General features: G+C 41.0%; 1 protein-coding gene across 3 annotated transcripts in view; it reads left to right on the top strand.

Moving 5' to 3' along the window:
• MOB3B (MOB kinase activator 3B) overlaps positions 1–12,277 on the top strand; it is a 198,540-nt gene that overhangs the window by 48,581 nt on the left and 137,682 nt on the right. For all 3 annotated transcript variants that reach the window (XM_042964048.1, XM_042964047.1, XM_042964046.1), the window contains exon 4: positions 11,189–11,318. The gene's annotated coding sequence lies outside the window, so the exon portion shown is untranslated. The remainder of the gene's footprint in view (positions 1–11,188; positions 11,319–12,277) is intronic.

The raw sequence follows: 12,277 nt of genomic DNA, 5'->3' as shown, positions 1-12,277 counted from the left end.
TCAAAGCAAAAATGGCTTGAGTTCAAGATGACAGAGTTAACCCCACCATGCTTGTTTTTGACTTAAGTCCATTCTACTGCTTTTAAGAGTGAGAGCCCAGGACTAGCAGCTGCTGGGTATAGGTCTAAGGGCTGACAGAAGCCTTTGCAGAGGCACCTGCCACTCTCAGAACTGCCTGGGATGGAGGGAATCCCCCACACAAAAGGCTTCTGTTGGATTTCTGTGCATAGCTGAGAAAGCTTAAATGACAAGGGAAGAAAACCACAAGTGAAAGAGAGGGACGGCCCAAGAGAAGCAAAAGGGAATACTGTTGACAGAGGCTGTGCTAGAGCAGAAAGATAACGTGTGAGTGTGAAACAGCAGAGAAAAGCTGAAAAATAAGCCCAGAATGGCTGGAAAGAAAACCTGGTGGTAACATCCAAATTTTCTGAAAGGAGGATGGGAACCAAAATTATCTAAAATCTCCACCAGACATTATCATTTGAAACAATCATGTCTCACCCTTGTAGTCTGTACAAGTTACCAATCCTTCCAGAATAAGTAGGAACAATTTTGAGCCCCTGCCATGGGATGGTTATAACCCTGTACTGGTCCGTTCAACCCTTTCAGCCCTTTCAGCCCTGCACAAGATGGGCCGGCACAGACAGCCTTGAAATGTGTGTCATATAAATCGCACTTCCCACTGTGAGCTGACCACAATCTCATGGGGTTCTGTGTGATTGAGTCAGGGCTACTCAGTAGGTTCATCGTGAACCCACTACAGATGTGACACCAATCTTGAATCTCTGTTTAAAAAATTAAGTCTGCGGTGTACCATGGTGTCTTCTGGGCTGAATGCTGAGATTAGATTTCTGGATCACCTAACTCTTGCTGCTACTACAGCAGCTGCCACACTCTAGAGCTAAACGAAGGAAGGTTTTGTCTTTATTCCACCTGATACTCTTCGTCTTCTGCCTCCCATCCCTACCACGATATGATAGGAAACCAACTTATTAAGGGAGGTTGGGAGAATCATTTGCAGACTTCCATTCCAAGGGGCAATGTAGAGCAAAGCATAGGCGGGCAAGTGTGAGGCTGAGAGCAGGCACATAATTTTCACTGGACCCAAGAGAAGCCGCTCTGCATAGGGACAGATTTATGGACTGACCTGACTTGGATATCTCTGTCCAGTTTGAGACAGCTTGGCTCAATAGGTCATTTCTCTCATGTGGAAGTAAGATTAGTAGATAGCAGGAAAAGCTAAAGCATGCATATAAGAGGCCATGAGCAAACCAATTTAAGACAAGGCAGAAACCACCATAGAAGGCAGATAAAAAGATACATAGCATCAGGGCAAGAAAGATAAACATGGGGAACCTGTGGAAATGGTTGAGGCATTTTAATAGCAGACACAAGAGTGATGGTCACCAAACTCTTGCTCCTACGGGTCAAGTGATCAAGCAATCCCTGAGTAGCAGCTTAGAGTGGGAATGTAATTGATTGACCAGACCAATGAGCCCCAAGTGCATCTATAGAGCATATTATTCATGGTACATTAGGCAGTATGAGCTTTATGTTCACATCAGTTCTCACCCTCCACCCCTGACCCGGGTCCCATGGGGTGATATGGACATGAGCCCAGGTGGGCCCTCTGCACACAAAGGTCTGTTTCACAGGTGAGCAACACTGAGCTTAGGAAACCCCCAGTTTTATGGAGAGACCTGCCCATCCTCCTTTCCAGAAACAGTGCCATTATATTTATTACTCTAGAATGTAAACAAATCTTTGGGCTGGGGTCTTTACTGCTATAATCAGGAAACAAATGTGCTCTGTGATCTGGAGAGGGTTACCATCTCTTGTTTCCTAGGCTGTTTGCTATGGCAAACATCCCAGAAAAGATAGTCTGATATAAGACTCACAGAAACACCATGGAGAATTGTCTCCCAATAGTAAGGACTCTTAGCTGCTTTGGCTGTCACGTGAGTTCACACAAAGCCAAATCCTATTTTATCTCCTGTTTAAATCCGTATGAAAGTCATGTTTTCCTTATTCCTTTACATTCTTTTTTTTTAAGTTTGAGAGAGAGTGAGAGAGAGACAGAGAGAGAGAGAGAGAAAATCCCAGTGAGGCTCCATGCCAATGTGGGGCTCAAACTCATGAACCACAATATCATGACCTGAGCTGAAACCAGGAGTCTAACATGTAGCTGACTGAGCCACCCAGGTGCCCCTATTGCCTTTACATCCTTAAAAGCACCACTCTCCCCTTACACTAGCCTAGGTGACTTCTGCCCCTTGCCTGTAGAAGAGCAGAACTAATATAAAGCTGGAAAAATAGGTTATAGTCAGAATGTGGAGCCTTGAATGCCAGGCAAAGTTATTACCAAATAAGAAACGCTAAGTCTTGGGTGCCACAGGACCAGCATGAATTTTGCTTGATCCGGTTATGCTTCTGTTCATTTGGGACATGACTGCCCAAGATACTGTAAATTATTTCCATTCATTGCCTCCTTGATGCTTAGCGAGGCACTGAATCTGACACAGAGCCCTAGGCCTGCCATCTAAACTAGCCCTTGCCTGTTGTCTGCTCTTAGAATACCTGCTCTTATTTTTCTTAGCACATATACCATTTGTAACTCTATACTTTGTATGTGTGTATATGTGTGTGCTTAATGGCTTCTCTTCCACCAGACTCTAAGCTCCATTAAGGTAAGAATCATGTCCATTTTGTTCACTACGGCAAACCCAGCCTGCTATAGCAAGTGCTCAAGAAATACTGATTGGGCAAATTAAATGTAGTTTTTTGACCCTCTTATTGTAAATACGCTTGAACATCACCTTAGAAAGTTGGTACTTACATGGTTGGCAATAATTAGTAGTATAGAGTAATTCATATATAGAAGTATTTGCTGTGACCCTTATTGTTAGTTATTTTTATCAATATTTAGATTGGATGCCAGTGAGACATTTTGTTGAAACCATCCACCTGGCGATGAGAAGTGCTAGTTTAAAGCTTAGATGAGCGGTCTATTTAAAAATAGTGGCAAGGCCAGTTTTCCAGGGTGGTTGATATGTTGTCAGAGTTAAAGGCTAGGAGTCAAGTTTCTATTAACTGAAGTATAATGGTCACTGCCACTGAGTGTCTCAGAGTCACAGGCTAGCTTATCCAGCGTGGGTACCTGGACCTGGCTGTGTGGATGTAATTTACTGGCTTGTACCCTGGTAAGCCTGATGCCTGGATATGAGCACCTACAGAATAGCCCAGGAATGAGTGGAATCCTGAGCTTTGTGTTTGTGTGTGTGTGTGTGTGTGTGTGTGTGTGTGTGAGAGAGAGAGAGAGAGAGAGAGAGAGAGAGAGAGAGAGAATAGGAGAGAGACAGATGAGAGATGAACAGGTGGAGTCAGAGGGGTCGATCTGTGCAACCTTCATATCCACAGGGCAGGTGCAGGTGCATAAGAGCAGGTCTGCAGGCGGGCAGACCTGAAATGCAGCAGAAGGGAATCATCCTGGGACCACTGCCTATGGAGATTTTATGGTGACCTTTTAATGCAGATGCATTAGAGTGACTTCGAAGTTGGAGGCTAACTTTGTAATAAAAAAGTAGGCTAAAGTAAGGCTAACTGCTTTTTCATTTAAAGTTGAAATAAGCTGAAAATAATAGACTTAGCTCTCTGCTTACTGCTTCCCACCCATCAGCTTTGTACAGGAGAAATGTGCACTTCCTATGGTTTCCTGTCCCACCCGGATTTGTTTTGTTTCTTTTGTTTTAATATCAGTCCGTTATAACTAAAAACACAGAGACTAACTTCTCACCCCCACCTGGTAGGCAGCAGACTTTCGAGGAAACCCTGGAAGACCTTTTAGGATCAAGGTCTTCTGGGCAGCATGTGACTAGCCTTTCTTCTTCTCTCGTAACAAATGTTCATCTTTGAAGGGAGCCCTTGTGATGGATTCTTATAACTTCTGTTTTCAGCCATCCTTAGCCTCAGACAATCTTGACAGGTTGTGCATTTTTTAGAAAAGTGTATGTTATGAAATGCAGGTAACATCTCTCACTTGGGGCATCCCTGCCCCTGAAAGACTTATGTAGAATTTGGTCTAAACCCCAGTTCCTGGTGCTGCAAGTTCAACATAGCCCCTCACCCCTGCTCTGGCTACCCTTTTGCTTCCCTGCCCCTCTCATCTCTATTCTGCCCCTCCTTTTGCCTCTTTGTCCTCCTCACCCCTGCTCTGCACACTCTTTTGCTTCTTTGTTCCCCTCATCCCTGCTCTGGTCCACCTTTTGTTTGTTTCTCTGCCCCTGCTCCTGAATGTGCAGCCTTCTCACTTGACTCAGAATCCAACCTGGACTCTAAGTGCTCTTTCAACATCTACAAGGAATCAACATTTTCCTGGATCTATAGTTTCAGTAATGATTTCTTGAGAGGAAGGGAGGGACCACCTCAGCCATGCCCTCTGCACCATATCACGTTCTACTGGCCCTCCCTGTCGCTCCAGCTGTACCCAGGTCCTGGTCTTTATGACTTTCTGAGGTTCCGGGTCCTCTTCTGCCCACACACATACCGAACATATCAACATACACCCACACGCCACATTAAATGTAATTTTTTTTGTGGCAAGAAATGAGAAGCATTTTTATAATTTGCTCTTGAAATTGACTATAAGTTACTCATTCAGTTTTGATTGGCTCTGATTTCTCTGGAGTTATTCAGTCATGTGTTGTTAAAAAGTGAGAAAAATTGACCTACCAATTGTTTTCAAATAGAATAAAATACCTTTGAATATTAGATTTAATAATGAAGGATATAAACATTATATGTATGTCAATTTTAAGTTGTTCTGTTTGCATTCTGGAGACAGTAATCTCTTTTAAGCCTTCACATCTTTATGTACACCCCATAAAGAGATAGATCATAGACACTGGGACCCTGTTTTGCAGTGGGTAAGACAGCTTTGGCAGGAGGCCTCTTCACATGGTAGACCCTCCAGGAAAAGAGTCCAGACCCCATCATGGCTGCATCCCTTGCCTGGAACAGCCCCATCAGGCCAACCCACTTATCCCTCATGCCTTCTGGAATTATCATGAGTACAATTTTCTTTGTCTCATTACATATATTTTTGCAGATCCTACCTAAGTTTAAAAATAGCCATGTGGTGCATTCCTCATATAGGGGTTTTGTCTGGAACCTCAAGCAGTGTTTACAGAATGCTTCACTTAGGTTGGAATTGGTCTGAAGTGTGGAGGGGGAGTGCAGACATCCTGGCAGGGGCACCTGCCTGGGTAGAGATGTAAAGGCAGAGGCTCGGATGGACCCAGTCTGAATGGCCTTGTAGGCTGTGCTGAACACGTGGGACCTTACCTCCTAGGCCCTGGGGAAGAACTGGCATTCCAGGAACCGGCTCAAATAGTGGACTCAGAGTATTGTTGGTTCTTCTTTTCCTTTCTCAGCTTCCTCCTCTCCCTCCTCGCAGGCATCATTTAACATCACTTTTTTTATTAACAGCTAGATAAGCCCAGGTATCCAGGAAACCCCCAGAGGAGACTTGGTATAAGCAGAACCGATGGAACAAACATCCAGACATTATTTTGAATTTTGAGTGACCACTGGGCTCCATGTACTTTATGTTTGGATTATTCCGTGTTTTTCCCATCCTTTAATGTTAGTTCTCTTCAGCCAAATGATAAGGTTGAACAGGGTGGAAATTATAGGGTGTGGATCCCGGTGGTGTTTTAGTATAAACCGTCACTTCCATTCTTGTTGCAAAGCTTTGCAAGGGTCATTCCTGTTTTCTTTTGTTTTGTGTTCCTGTCTTTGCACTTTGTTTACCATGCTTTTTGCTTCTTTGTTTTATTTTATCTTTTTTCCTTCCATCCACTGGTATGATAGCATTTTATTTTCCTCTTGTTTTTTAGTATTTGCTTTAAAAAAAATCAGTACCCTGAGTTTAAAAATCAGATATGCCACAAAACTGGATTTCCAGCTTTGTTTGAAAAGGTTGACCTGCATGACACTGGGTTTGTGTTCCCACGTGGCAATAAACTGTGAGAGCTGCCTTTTTTACACAAATTCACTCACCAGTTTACTGCAGGCTCCACTACACCCCATTGCCTCCCTGGCCCTGAGAAGACATTTCATTTGAGTTGTTGCTTTCTTATACCAGCTGTTTACTCATTTGTGTGGCCTAACCTGCCCCAGGAGGTATTTGACCTTGTTACCATTTTTTACCTGGAGCCTTTGGTGGATTTACATTTGTTATCATTACTGATATATTTTAATTCATGTCTGCCAAAGTCTTTTGTGCTTTCTATTTGTCCTACAGTTTCTATGTTTCTTGTCTCCTTTCTTTTCTTCTTTTGGGTTTATTGGGTTTGTTCTCTCACTCCACTTTTTTTCCTGTACACTTCGAAAGTTATATTATCTTTTCATTCTTTCAGTGGTTAACCTAGCATGTATCTTTAAAAGTTTTTTTTAACATTTATTCATTTTCGAGAGACAGAGCATGAGCAGGGGTGGGGCAGAGAGAGAGAGACCCAGAATCCGAAGCAGGCTCCAGGCTCTGAGCTGTCAGCACAGAGCCTGATGCGGGGCTCGAACTCACAAACTACAAGATCACGACCTGAGCCGAAGTTGGACGCTTAAAACTGAGCCACCCAGGCGCCCCTACCTAGCATGTATCTTTAACTTACCATATTCTAAAGTGCTTAATATCTTTATCTTCCTCTGAACAAAACCCTTCCCATTTATGCCATACCAACTCCTATGCTAAAAAGAAATCTATGTACTTTTTAAGCCCACAAGGCATCGTTTCTCTTATTGTTTACATAGTCAATGTTTGTATTGATTTATCTATATATTTACCATTTTGTGTCCTTTTAAGTCTTTCTTATATCATGAGATCTTATATCTTGCATCTTATATCTTCACAATTTCTTCTTTTATCTCCATTTATATGTATTACATCTATGACCAATTGTCTATTTCTTGGATTACATTCTTTAAATTTTCTTTAATGGGGATCTGCTAATGGCACATTCTTTCCAGTTTTATTTGTCTGTATAAGTCTTATTTGGGTATTATTTTTTTTTCTTTTTCTCCACTTTACTACTTTGGAAGTTACACATTCCATTTTTTTCTCCCTCATCCCCATTGCCACTTCCCCTAAAATTATAGTATGCATGACTAGCTTTAAATTAAAAAAAAGTATTCAGAATCTCTATTCTCATACCAAACAACACAAGGACCTTAGAATATTTTAATGTACTTGTCCTTCCATATTATTGTACCTAATATTTTACTTCCGAGTTCTTTATAACTACCCCATAATTTTAAAAAGAAAACGTTTTAAACATTTGGTATTTACTTATTTACTATCATGTTTATTAGCTTCTTGGCTCATCATCATTTATCTTTTTTTCTCAGTTTACTTCATATTGAAATATATTATTATTTAATATTTTTTTCAGGGACCATCTGTGAATTGGACATTCTCTTATTTTTTGTATGAATATGTCTTTATTTCAGCCCCATATTTGAACTGTAATGCAGTTAGATATAGAGTATTAATTTGACAACTATTTTCTTTTACCACTTTGAATATGCTATTCCATTATCTTCTGGCCCCTATGGCCCTGATTAAAAGTCTGCTGTTAATCTTATTGACATTATTTGGTTGGTAACCTATCTTTTTCTCTCTGGTTGCTTTTACAACTTTCTCTTTTACAACTTGGTTCAGTATTCTGCATTTTACCACAGTGGTGTCCAGGTGTGTGTGTGTGTGTGTGTGTGTTTCTTTTGAATCCTGCTTGAGACTTGTGATGTTTCAAATAAAGAGTATAGGCATTACTTTAATTCTGTTAAATTTTCAGCCATTATCATTTCAGTATTGCTTCTCTCACAGTTTCCTACTCCTTCCTCATAGAATGCCAATTAAATGCATATTTTATTTTCTCAATCTACTTTTCATGTCTTACAACCTCTCATATTTTTCTATCTCCTTTTTTCTCTCTCTGCTACATTATGATTAATTTTTTCAGACCCATTTTCCACGATACTAATTCTCTTTTCAGCTATATCTAATATTCAACTTAATGTTGCATTTTTAATGCTTAAAATTCTATTTTTTCTTAAAAATCTTGCCTTTCTTTCTTAATAGAGGGTTTTTTTGTGATAGTTTTTATTCCATCTTTTATTTAAAAAATAAATATAATTAGCTTATATATCCATCACATTATTCTATTACCACCAGCTCTTGGGGTGCTAATTCTTCTGCTTATTGTGAATGTGGCCTCTCCCTCTGGTTGTTTGTCTTGTTTGTTCAACAGGAATTGTTTAATCTAAGGGAGTCTTGTGAGTCCTGAGTTAGGAAAATATTTCTACAGAGCAATTTGAGTTTATTTCTACACAGACTTCTCTGGTCCTGGGAACATTTTTATGGTGATTTAGAAGCTCTGGATTCTTGCACAATATAAACAATGTAAATTTAGGCCACATACTTATGCATGCCACAGACTTGGCGTCTTGTTGTTTCATTAGATACATTTTTTTTTCACCCTGAGATTGGGGCAGAATACACACTTACTTGCCTCTTCCCTGAGCTACTGAGGATCAGTGGTAGTTTTTCTGGCCCTATTTTCATTTTTTTTATCCTACCTTTCACAGTCCCAGGTCCATGTCACCTGTCCTTACCTGGACATTAAAATACCAGCCCTGGCCCCAGCTATATTCAGATTCAACTTACCTCTGAGGGATCACAGTATTTACTGTCATGCCTACTACTTTGGCTTTGGAGTCTGTCCTCATTTCTGGCCTGTCTTTTAAACAAAAACAAAAACAGTTGTATTGTCTAGGTCTGTGAAGTACATTCTCAAGAGGTTCACATTGGGCTACATTTTTTGTATGTTTAGAACTGAATAAGGAGCTGGGTGAGTTCAGTATGACATTTTTTTTTTTATAAACTAATTTGTATACAAACTAATTATTGACTACCTATCATGTGCCTGGCTTTGTTATAGGTATGGGGGTATAATAAGAAACAAACAAAAAGTCTTTGTCCCTTTATAGTTTACATTCTCAAGGGAAAGACAAAACAAACAATAAAAAGGTACAGTAAAATCAGATAGAGTTATGAAGAAAACTAAGGCAGAATAATGGGGAAGAGAGAGAGGGAGACTGGGTTGGATCAAGTGTGCTTTACTTAGGATGGCAAAAGATGCCTCTCTGAGGAGATGACATTTGACCAGAGGCTTACATGAAGTGGTGAAGAGTCATGCTGATATCTGGGGTAGCATCCCAGGCCCCCACAAGAAGCATAACCAAGTCATGGATTAGCTTTTCAATAAACTTATTAAGGCAACCCCTGTGAACCAAACCAGTATTCAGTACAAAATGAAATGTGAGTCCCCTTCTTCATAAATGACATATTAAGAATTTCAAGTCAGCTACAGTGGAGCATCCAACAAAGTGCATGGCCCTTTTGAGTACTTTTCTCCAACTTCAAAAGAAAATGGGGAGGGAGCTGGTGGGAGCCTGGAAGAGAGCCCTCAGATTGTGACTCAGGTCGAACCCCAAGTGAAAGACAGAGGAGAGGAAGGAAGATGGAGTAGAAGCATTCTAGGGTGTTTGGCAAGGCTGTGGGAGAGTCCTTGAGCCAAAGACACCTGTCAGGTGAATTTTTCATCTCCCAGGAACAAGCTTGCCTTATAGTACCCTTGCCATGCTCAGTCACTGACTAGGAGTAGATTGTGGGAAGTGTGGCTTTGGCACAAAAGTAGAAATGGATTTCAGAGCACAGCAGCTGCGACTCTTGGCCAGTTATGCTCCTTATGTGAGGTGTATCCTCAGGGCAACCACACTGGGTGGAGAACTTTCCAGGAAGAGGGAACAGTGATTGCAAAGGGTCTTGTTATGGGTTGAATGATGTCTCTCCCAGATTCATATATAGAAGTCCTAAGCCCTAGTACCTCAGAACGTGACCTAATTTGGAAATAGGGCCATTTCAGTTATAATCAGTTAAGATGAGGTCGTACTGGAGTCGGATGGGCCCCTAATCCATTAAGACTGATGTCCTCTTAAAAAGGGGAAGTTTAGAGACAGACACACACACAGCAAGAACACCATGTGAAGATAAAGTCAGAGACTGAGGTGATGTGTCTGCAGGCCAAGGAACATCGAAGATTGCTAGCAAACTGCCAGAAGCAAGGAGAGAGGCATAGAATAGATCCTTCCATAGCTCCTTCAAAAGGAGCACAGCTATGCTAACACCTTGATTTTAGATTTCTAGCCTCCAAAACCATGAGACAATAAGTTTCTGTTATTTAAGCCATCCAGTCTGTGATACTTTGTTATGGCAGCCCTAGCAACCTAATGCAGCCCTGAAATGATAGTGAACTTGGTGTGTTATAGAAACATCAAGGCCAACGTGGATAGAGCAGGTAAGTGAGAGGAGGAATTATAGACGAAGGAAGAGTATCCAGAGACCAGATCTGTAAATTATGTCTTTGTGAACCAACATAGCAAATTTGTTTTATAGTGACTGTAATGGGAAGACTTTACAGAGCTTAGAGACCGGAGTGAAGGGAAAGAGGAGAGTAGAACAGTCTCTCTTCTTTCTCTCACTCATTGTGTATATTTTGCCCTTTGCTTTTGTTTGTTTGCCTGGAGCAACTAGATAACTCCAGTTGCTAGTTTTGGAGATGGGAACAGTGGGTACAGAGCTTGCCTGGAATTTACAGGAATGGAAATTTGGATGTTTGACATGTTTAGAAGTTTCACACTGTTTTGCAACTTGCTTTTTAAGTTTTGTGGACTAATCTTTCCATCTCAATACAAAAATTTTGATCTCATTATATTTTGAGGGCTGCCTAATGTTTCTTATGTGGATATACCACTCTTGATTGAACTAGCTCCCCCTGAATGGACTTTTGGGTTGTTTTCCTTTTTTGTGTGCAATTGCAAAGACCAATGCTTAAAAGCCACATTATTTACTCTTACTGCATAACAAAATACCCCAAAATTTGGTGGCTCAAAAACAACAACATATATTGCCTTACAGTTTCTTTGGGTCAAGAATCAGGGCACAGCTTAGCTGGGTTCTCCAGTTCAGGATCTCTCACAAGGCTGTAACCAAAGGGTAAGCTGGGGCTGCAGTTATCTGAAGGGTGGAATGTGGAAGGATCTCCTTCTAAGCTTACTCAATGGTTGTTGGCAGGATTCAGTTCTCGGTGGACAGTTGGTCTGAGAGCCTTCATTCTGACTACTGACTGGAAGACACCTTCAGTTCCTTGTCATGTGGACTTCCTCAAAGAAGAGCTCACCACATGGCAGCTGGCTTCATCAAAGTGAGCAGGCAAGAGAGAGTGAAAGAATATGAAAGCAAGACAAATCAATCTTCTATAACCTAATCTCAGAAGTGCTCCCCATCTCTCTTGCCAAGTCTTATTCTCTAGAAGTAAATCACTAGGTCCAGCCCTTACTTAGAGAGGATGATTCAAGAGGCATAGATATCAGGAGGCAGAAATCATTGGGGACCCTCCTAGCAATCTGCTTGTCACAATAGTCCACTATATGTGTCTTTTGATAGATTGTTAAGGTGGGTTTGCTAAGGGAAACGTTACACGTATTTTAAATTTTCAAGTGTAACATGAGATTTCTTTTTAAAAGCTTTGCTCAAGATTTCAAGGCGCATTTTGAAAGGACTGTTTGCTATTTCCTAAGAAGGAGAGATTGTAGATCCTCAAAGAGGCTTTGGCAGATTTTGTCATGAGCATCTCTTCCCTTGCTGTCTTCTTTTTCTTGCCCCTCCAAAATTTCCCAGAACAGGAAATAACTGTGGGTCTTGTAACAGAAAGAATAGAAAGGTTCTAACCAGCAGGTACATGCCATCCCCATCATCATGGCACCTAGTCTAGGGTATGCAGACCTGGGTTGTGCCATTAAAAAAAATGTCATTGCCTTAACTCATTTCCTGGCTTGGGTGAGGTGTTTCCAGCCAGCCTTGGTGAGGAGGATGAAAAAGTAATATCAGAGAGAGGTAGGTTGGGCTGATGAGGTCTAGGGAAAATCCACTTGAATCATTTCTTCTAAATCCTCAGTCCTCAGGAGTTTCTGGTAGGCCATGGAATAATGAGGTGTATGTTTATTTCTTTATTAGTCAGAAAGCACCTTTACTTACAAGGACCTGCTTATGTTTACTGGGATATGGTTGTAGGAAATGCAGATTATCATTAGAATTACTTTGTCTCCTTCCCACGCAATTTGAGAGGTGGCTTTATAAAATTAAATACATCCTAAAGCTAGA

This window comes from Panthera tigris, chromosome D4 (genome assembly GCF_018350195.1).
Source record: "Panthera tigris isolate Pti1 chromosome D4, P.tigris_Pti1_mat1.1, whole genome shotgun sequence".
Classification (NCBI taxonomy): domain Eukaryota; kingdom Metazoa; phylum Chordata; class Mammalia; order Carnivora; family Felidae; genus Panthera; species Panthera tigris.
This window is presented reverse-complemented; position numbering and strand designations above follow the sequence as displayed.